The sequence below is a fragment of the Scardinius erythrophthalmus genome, assembly GCF_964197995.2.
Source record: "Scardinius erythrophthalmus genome assembly, chromosome: 4".
NCBI lineage: Eukaryota > Metazoa > Chordata > Actinopteri > Cypriniformes > Leuciscidae > Scardinius > Scardinius erythrophthalmus.
Window position 1 is genome coordinate 20278461 of NC_138224.1, and position 10031 is coordinate 20288491.

A 10031-nucleotide genomic window follows, 5' to 3' on the forward strand; every position below is an offset into this window, starting at 1 on the left:
ATGGTATCTCTGTGTATTCAAAATGCCATCAATAAAATGCCTCTGTGTTTGTTGTCCATAACATATGCCTGCCCATACCATAACCCCACAACCACCATGGGCCACTCGATCCACAACGTTGACATCAGCAAACCGCTCACCCACATGACTCCATACACACTGTCTGCCATCTGCCCTGTACAGTGAAAGTGTGACAGACGCCACCGAATGTGAGCATTTGTCCACAGTCGGTTACGACGACAAATTGCAGTCAGGTTGAGACCCCGATGAGGATGACGAGCATGTAGATGAACAACCCTGAAACGTTTTCTGACAGTTTGTGCTGAAATTTTTTTGTTATGCAAACCGATTGTTGCAGCAGCTGTCCGGGTGGCTGGTCTCAGACGATCTTGGAGGTGAAGATGCTGGATGTTAGGTCCTGGGGTGGTGTGGTTACACGTGGTCTGTGGTTGTGAGGCCGGTTGGATACTGCCAAATTCTCTGAAACGCCTTTGGAGACGGCTTATGGTAGAGAAATGAACATTCAATTTACGGGCAACAGCTCTGGTGGACATTCCTGCAGTCAGCATGCCAATTGCACGCTCTCTCAAAATTTGCGACATCTGTGGCATTGTGCTGTGTGATAAAACCAGCCTAAGGCACACCTGTGCAATAATCATGCTGTCTAATCAGCATCTTGATATGCCACACCTGTGAGGTGGATGGATTATCTCAGCAAAGGAGAAGTGCTCACTAACACAGATTTAAACAGATTTGTGAACAATATTTGAGAGAAATAGGCCTTTTGTGAACATAGAAAAAGTCTTAGATCTTTGAGTTCAGCTCATGAAAAATGGGGGCAAAAACAAAAGTGTTGCGTTTATAATTTTGTTCACTGTATATCCCAGCAAACTGCACTAGCCATTATTTTTAATCGAAGGAGATGTAGGCGTGTTATCCAAGCATTAATGGCAAGGAAAGCCCCTTATACTTGGGAGTGGCACATATGAGGTGTTTCTTCCTACTGTCTGCTTTAAGGTCTTGATAAATTGTGGCATTTCTTTGTTGTTTAGAATCCAGTATTCCTGCGATACTTTTGTCTTTTATGAGTTTAATAAAGAACTCTGTCTCATGTTTTGTCAAAACATACCACATCATCTTTAGAGAATTAATGACTTTTCTGTACGCCAGGGATCTGTAAATGCGATTTTTCCGTTTCCATTGCAAAATGTTCCTTTTCAGAATTGGCTGAAAATTGCCACCTCATGAGAGCGTAAAAACTTTTTTGCGATATATGGGATTTTTTGCGAAATTGTTTCCATTTGGCGCATTTTCATTTCGCAATTTCAGTTTGCGCAATTTGAAGGGTAATGATTACAGGTGACAGCTGAATCTGATAATGAATCAAATAGTAACTATAGTGACATCTAGTGATGGGAACAGTGTGATATTGTGACATTAAGCCCCCTCCCGGAAAGGCGCGACCTTGTGCCAGCAGATGAATGGAGGAGGTTTCAGTGGAGGACGGGAATCTGGGGGAGGGATGGAATGAAAGGAGGTCCAGGCTGGTGCCGATGGTGGTGTAATCAAGGTGATGGCCTTGAGCATGAATGGCGCTCCAGGCTACAGCCAGGACGGCGTCACACGGTGGCATTACTGGATGGAGGAGCCATGGTGGTGAAGGTCTCCACGCCACCCTGGGGATGAGTGGAGGTGACAGAGCCGATTCCATGAGGAGCTGCAGAGACGACCCCCCCGGCATGGAAACAAGGTACTGGAGGGCTGAGATGGAACTGGAATGACTGAGGGCTGAGGCATAGCTTGAGGGAGGGCAGAGCCAAATGGAGCCGTGGGGTGGAGGGACTGAGAAAAGCGAACTGCCCACAAGTCTGTGGCGAAATGATGGCGATGTCTGAGCTAGGTAGAGCCAATGGTCCGGGGGAGTCCAGCAGAGCTGAGAGCTCAATGGTTGCTGTTGGAGTCAAGGGAGGAAGGAGAGAAGGTGGAGGAGTCAGGGAGATGGGACGAGGTGGCACACCGGGATCTGAGGCCGGAGGTGGAGGCATGGGATCTCCACGCCAAGGGGAAGCTGGCTCACAGCGGGCCCCAGGTGTGGCCGTGCCACTGAGAGGAGGCTGATGAGGAACTAAGGGGCTGATGGGAGACAGTGAGGGCTGGGTAGCAGGTGTGGCTGGGGACAGGAGAAGGAGGAACAGATGAACTGGCAAAAAACAAAACATTCTAGGCAAAAGTCTGGAACGGAGGTGGGAGAGGGAGGCTGGGCCAGAACAGTGAGTCCAAAATACAACAGACAGGCTTGGGAGAGATTAAAAGGGGAAGGGGTACTTCCTCTCCAAAATCAAAATAACTGTTCATAGTGCTGGCCAGAAACACACTCTCTGTGGAGGGAATATGGATGGAGATTCATTATCTCTTCACAAACTCCTTCAGATGATGCAGCCAGCTTGCAAACCTGGTCAGACACGCGAGGCGCCTAGCTCCGGCTCCGGGGGATGTTTAGCTCAGCCGTTCCTTTAATCGCTGGCTTCTGCATCGTGGTTGAGGCAGGCTCTCTGTCTACTGTGGGCTCATGCTGCCACTCCTTGCCATCCGATGGCTCCTGGTTGGGCAATGGGAGTGGGGCTGGTGTCGTCATCGTAGGGTTCGACAGTGAAAGGTGATCCACATGATGTCAGCACCCACTCCGCACAGTGGCAGTTGTGGTCTAATGTTCGGACTTGTAGAGTCGGACTTGTAACCCGAAGGTCGCGGGTTCGCGTCTCAGTACTGGAAGGTAGGTGGGGGGAGTGAATAAACAGCGCACTCTTCCACTCTTATTACTCTCAACTAAGGTGCCCTTGAGCAAGACAACTAACCACCAATCGCTCCTCAGGTGCTGCAGCAATAATGGCTGCCCACTGCTCCAGATGTGTGTTCAATACTCACTGCTGTGCGTGTGCACTTGGATGGGTGAACTGCAGTGCACAAATTCCGAGTGGCTAAATATCACGTCACTTTAATTTTCTCTTTCCCTCGAAGTCCTTCGCTGGACAACTGTGCCTTAGTCGATGAAAGAAGTTGTACAAAGAAGAATGAACAAAGGCAGTTGTCCGGGAAGCTTGACTGATGTGCTAGGTCGAGGAATTCTGTCACATGTGCCTCGAGGGAGTGATTTCCCTGCTCAAGGCACAATAACAGGAACGAGGGAGAGTCCACGGTGACGGGAAAAATCAACAAGAAAACACTGACACAAAACAAAACAAAAACACACCGTAATCTCTATATTAACACTTTTGGGTCCAGTCTTCTTTCACTTTGCTGCATACAAAGGCCTGAAGACAAAGATGAAAGGTTCAAATATTTAATAATATCCACAGGGTAAATCGACAAGATTACAAGCAGGTACAGCATGTTGACGTTATGCTGACGCATATTCACGTGTATAGACGAGACTGGACAAATGTGAACTGAAAGGGTTAGTTCACCCAAAAATGTAAATTCTGTCAGTAATCACTCACCCTCATGCTGTTCCAACCCGTAAGAGTTTCGTTATTTTCGTAATTATTTCTTTTACATTTACAGTGCTTACCATTTAATTTTAATTAGAAAATGTAATAAACAAATCACAACTCTGCTGTAATTTTTCCAGAGACATTTTATTCAGCATGAGTTTGTTACTTTATTATTGATGCATTTTTTTCTGCCCCCAATTGGGCATAATTGGCCCTGCTCTTTAAAATAATTGGCCAATGCCTAATTTTTGGCCTACACTATATGATAGGACGATACATTAGTGCATTGCTAGCTAATACAGTCAGCAATTAAAGGCTTATTATAAGAAAGAAATGTGTAGGAGTTAAGATTCCGAGGAATTACTTACTAGCCTTTACCTAATTTCCTAAATTATTTGCACATTAATCTGAACATTTAATACGATTCAAATATCACTATGTACATGAAAAGGAATTGCTCTATAACAAGAAGCTTCTAGTCAAATCCAAGTTTAATGGCCACTGTCTCAAATGTCAAAACTTCAGTTGAAACTTCATTCAAATGTAAAGGGAATTTAAAAAAAATCGTAACTCACCTTTTTATTTAAACTTTCAGAAAGACTGAAATATTCCAATCTTTGCAGCAGGCAAAGGTTAGCTGCTGTTCTGTTGCTCCATCTTCAGAATAGTTGAAGGGGAAGACAAATACAAACATTTTAAATACAAATACTACCACTATTACTACTATTACTACTTCTACTACTAAAAATAATAATAATAAATATATATGAATAAAAAAAGAAACAAGGAAAAGCCAACCTCGTGAAACAGAGAAAGCCTTTTACTGTGTTTTTATGACTTACTCAGATAATCCTCTCAGAATTAGTTCGGTTTAAATCTCCCCTCCCAGTCAGAATCCCTTCAACCAGCCATTCATCTAAGGCAGAGAAAATTAAAGTTAGGGGGTTCTGAGAAAACAAAGGGACAAAGAGAAACAAATCATGTGCCAAAGTGTGCTGTACCTGACATGGGCACAGGGAATATCCTCCCTCCTGGAGAGAAGACGTGTTTCTGGGTCTCTGCAAAAGCCTGTGGTTTCTTCTCAAAGCTCATCCACACAAAAGCTCAGCACATTTCTATTCCAACAACGTGCCAGCTCAAGAGACACAACAGCTCAACACATGCTGCTAAATAAGAGTGTTATTTTATTTAAATAGGGACACCAGTGGAAGATTCATTTTAGTTGTTAGCTTACTTTAGATTTTCATCTGGATCAATTCAGGATTTGACATAAATTAAGATAATTAATTTTGTGTCTTCCTTAAAAAGTTTTTAAGAATGGTTTAAACCAGCAGGTTGGCTAAACCCCACTGAGTGTGTTCAGGCCGTGACCCTGCTGCAGTTGAGCTGGAGCCAGGGAAATGTGCTATTATGTTGCCTTCACGTGCTATCGGAAATTTCCTACATCCCACTTCTGAAGTCGTGATTACGAGCTCATCACATTCAGGAACAGGAACCATGGAGGACACCAGATTAATTATTGCCTAATTGGGAAAATCTTATTCAAAATTAGCCAAAATTATATTTTGTGTCCCATTTATTGACAACCATATACATTCATCATGGTAGTCAGCTTGCGGACAATTTTGGAATTTCAGTCAAGTGCTATTTTCGCTGTGTATAATACGAACAATACACTTCAAATGATTAATCATATGTATTGTAAATATGCACGACATTAACGACAAGACAAGATGATGTAGCGGTTGTGGAAAAAATAAGTATACCAGTCACAGCAGCAATCGTTCTTCCTTCCGCCATGTTTAAAGTTTGTGACCCGCCCATCTCGGGAACTTACTTGGGTATGAAAATTATCCCCAAACTTCCCAGTGGTAAATACAACTTGAGGGCGTTCATTTCCCATTTTAACTAGGAAACTCGTATTTACAATAATTCTGATAGCTCGTGAAGACAGCTTTAAACAATAGTAGCATTAATATCATAGAGTTTTTAGCGATATTTTGAATTTGTTGGTTATTTTAGTACATCAAATTAAACGAAAAAAGGTAATATTTTACTTTATTTTAATATATTTTAATTTAATATTTTACTATAATTTATTTATAAAATTGTCTTTCCAAAAAAAGTACACTTTAATAACCAAATGATATAAGGAGTCCATATAATTCATAAATATATGCACACCAAAGCACCCATAAAAACACATTACAGAAAAAAAAAACCTTTTCAGAATTCACATTGTATAGTATGTGTAAAGTGCTACAGCAAAGAGCTTGTTTACATTTTAGACAAGTCAAGTTGCAATACTGAGTAGAACCACATGAAGGTTTCTTGATGCCAAAAAAAAAACCCTAAGTCAACCATCTTGATCTGACTGTATACCTACTACAATACACAGATCTATTCAGAATTACAGCAACAAACACATGACAAATCATTATTCTGAATGTGTGTGGAAACAATGTAAATGCACTGAAATGTGTATAAATACAATGTGAAATCAGTGCGTCGACAGCACACATACACTGTTTGATTGCACATTAATATTACAGCCTTGTTTATACTTTCGCCTGGTTCTGCACCGCAAGTCTCTGCTTACTGTGCGCATACCTGCCAAAACAGACGAGGTGTTTATACTTGATGAGCTCGCCGTTGTACTATTCTTTGATACGACAGGGGGCGACTCTGAGTACTTGTCCTCTTAAACTATCAGGAAGCAGCGGTGAGAAGCAGTAAGGTACACAAGTGACGATGTTTGTTTTTATTACATCACCAAACCCACACTACAAATGAACCAAATAATCGTTTAAAACCCTGTAAACCTTAAAGGAGAACTCCGGTGAATTTTAACATTGAGCTCATTTTTTTGTACATTTGGTGTGCTGTCAATACAGAGAACAACGACAAAAATTGGTGTTGCCTACACCGAGTTATTCTATTTTTAAAATTTGCACCCTGTTGACTTCAATGGGGCAAGTACTAAACCTGCTTTTAGCCTCTTAACATCCTTGATGTGTCATTACAAGTGCACAGCTAATGTGAGTGATTCCTTCAGAGTGATCACGGGTGAATCTGACTGCAGTAGATGTGAAAGATATGTATAAAAATGATGTTATTTAAGCCAGCGCAAATACCTGTGTTTACATCCTGTTTTCGGTGGAAGTCCGAAGTAGTCGATTGCCGAGTTCACGCGCGTGATCATAGGTAACTAAACCTATGCGCGTGAACTCGGCAATCGACTACTTTGGACTTCAACCGAAAAACAGGATGTAAACAGATTCAATGCGCTTCGGTTCAACATTCAAACAAATACCGGTAGTGTTGCTGGTAGCTGGTCTGCAGCACGCTTTCAGAAACCCTCCACCTTCCCCAGGGGGTTAATTCATGTATGTTACATGTGCAGCAGCAGTAGCATGTTTTACATGCTTACAGCAATGTCTGTGAATGTTTTGGCAGTAGCAAGTCTTGGTACTTGCTCTGCAGCAGCAAACAGTGTTGGCGGTTCCTTGCCTTGGGTCCCACTCTGTGTGTCTTGCCGTCGCAGAATGCTAACAACAGACGCCTCCCTGTTGGGATGGGTAGCAGTCTTAAGTGGTCGTCCAGCCTAAGGTATCTGGGGAGAAATCATCTTGGCACATCAATTGCCTTGAATCGATGGCTGTATTTCTGGCCCTGAAGTACTTTCTCCAGCAGTTAAGGGGCTAACATGTTCTAGTGGGAGTCCTGGCCAAGGTTTGTCATCAAGGGTCCTTGCCTCTTACTGATAGCGTCTTGTTGGCTGAACAGAGTTTGGTTCTCGGGAATAATATCTCTCCTTGACGGCTTGCACTTGGCGATACCGAACCGGAGGGACCTTCAGTCCCAAACGCAGGGGACAATATCCCCAGCCCGAGTTGTGGAACCTTCATGCTTGGCCGCAGAAGGGTACCAACTGAGGGACACTGGGTTTTCAGCTGATATCATAGAGACCATTCTCAGTGCTAAGGCTCCCTCCACTGGAGGATGTTATGCCAATAAATGGGATGTCTTTGAAAGGTGGTGCACTGCACGTAATGCAGATCCAGTTAACTGCCAGATTGCTTCAGTTCTGGACTTCCTGCAAAGAAAAAAATATATCAGCAGGCACATGTCACTCTCAGGGTTTATGTGGCCGCTTTATCTTCTTGCCATGCCTTGATTGACGGGGTGCCACTTGAGAAACATCCTCTGCTTGCCAGCTTGGAGCCTGGTGAATGAGGCCTCCTGTTAAAAGACCTATGTCCACCGCACTAGCCAGTGGTGTAAGTCAGAGCAACTATTTGTTTGTCATGGAGGCCGTAACAGAGGCGGCCGCCACAAAACGGACAATTTCACAATGGGTGAGAGATGCTATTGCCCTTGCCTATGAGGTGTGCAGTCAAGCTTCGCCAGTAGGCATTAGGGCTCATTCTACTAGGGGGGTCACTTCTTCCCAAGCATTGGTGGGGGGTGCTCCCCTACAGCATGTATGTGATGCGGCAGGCTGGTCCTCTCCGCACACATTCATAAGATTCTACAGTTTGGATGTTCATGCCACTCCGGGCTCACACGTCCTTGAGTCGACATCACAAGTTCTTGTGTTCTTGTGAGCTCACACTACACAACCGTAAGGGGTCCAGACACCTCCAAGCACGGTGGCGTGGGTATTCTCGTTCCCAATGCACTGATCAGCGCAGCATCGACTGTAGCTTTTGAAAGGGAACGTCTCGGGTTACTTGACTGTAACCCTGAATGAGATGCTGCGCTGTACTGCTGTGCTGAAGATGGATTTGCAGTATTCATAGTGGCCAAGACCTCTGTCTGAAGAAAACGTTACTTTAATTCAAGTGTATACTGACCACGGGGAGCTATACAAAAATATATTTGATTGAGTAAGCGTGAATAGCCAATTACCTCTGTTTAGTGACCAAAACTGGTGAGTTAGTGATCGTAAGACCCACGTTAAACGGCCGACGTGAGGACCTCAAAGTGACATATTCTTAATGAATGGGTAAAATACAAAGTAAAGAGTTGAATAAAATAATCAAATGTGTTGCTAAACTATTATATAAATGACCAATAACCAATTGGCATTCTAACCTAAATTCAAGGTCGTAATAAAATGGAGTCAGATAAAAGTTTAATTGGAATTAAATTACTTTGCAACACTGAAAAGTAACACACAGTAAACCTTCACCCACTTATCGGAATCTGTCATTGGACCGATTGGGCAGGCCTTACACCGAGGCATTCCCATAGCGTCATCATTGGAGGCAGTGCCTTGTTCCCCTTTCAGGGAACCATGGTCATGCATAACCTGAGTTTTTTTATGGTTTTACTTTTAGTTAACTATAATAACCCTGAGCAGCATGAGCCTGCAGACGGCCAAGTCATTCAAGCAGATTTGCTCTCATAAGTGAGGATTAAGATTTAACAGTGGATGCATTCCTGAACATAAATCACAGAAATGGGAATGTTTTTTGTTTGTTTGTTCATTTTATAAGCTTTATAAAAATATTTTTTCTCCAAACATCACAATTTGTTTCCTATTTTGGAATGATTATTTATTAGTTGGAGGATTTGTGGAAGGATTATTTCTGAAAAAAAAAAAAAAAAAAAAAGATTTCAGAGCAAATATGAATGCTAAATTTATTTGCCATAGGTCATTCATTGATTCCAGAAGAGACTGGAATCGAAAACAAAATGTGGTGCCAGTTATCCTATTGATATGCTATTTTTTCCCCTGTCATTTAATTTAATTTCTGAACTTTTAGGACATCAAATATGGGTTTTTCAAAAGTACATTTTTAAAGTAATTAACTATTCCTAAACTGTTAAATGTTGCATTTTTGCATAGTTAACCCTAACACCCTAACTGTGAATTATAATTTCAATTGAATAAATTGTGTATCAAAATATGGTCAAAATATGTTTTGTGCTAACCTTAAATCTTTTTTATTTCCCCTTTAAAGATTGTATTATAATGAGAGCTGGAAGTTGGCTTAATGAGACAGATATGTAAAACTGTAAACATAATGAAATATGGACAATAAAGGTTGTTTACTTATTTAAACCTGTGCAGAAAATGTCACTCATGTCAGATGTCATGTCATCTCTAATGTCACTCACTCAATGTCACACAATTTGATGTCATTAAGACCAGAACGTTATTTAAAAAATTGGATGTTACAGCATGACAGGGTTGAGAGCAGGGACACAGACAAATTAGTTTATTCTATATGTAAAGGACTTACAAAGAAAGAATTTTAATTTCATAAGCAATGTTGCAAAATGATCTAATTTTCCATGTACATGGCATACTGTCCATTATTTACAGCTGCATATGTACAATTTTATTCCATCCAGAATTTTTACAAAACAGTGCTATATATATATATATATATATATATATATATATATATATATATATATATATATACAAATGACAAAATATGATGATGTGACCCAAATGTATATCATAATGACATTACAAGCAGCTCCTAAGAAACAGGAAACAATGAGCTCACAATGACCTGATACTAT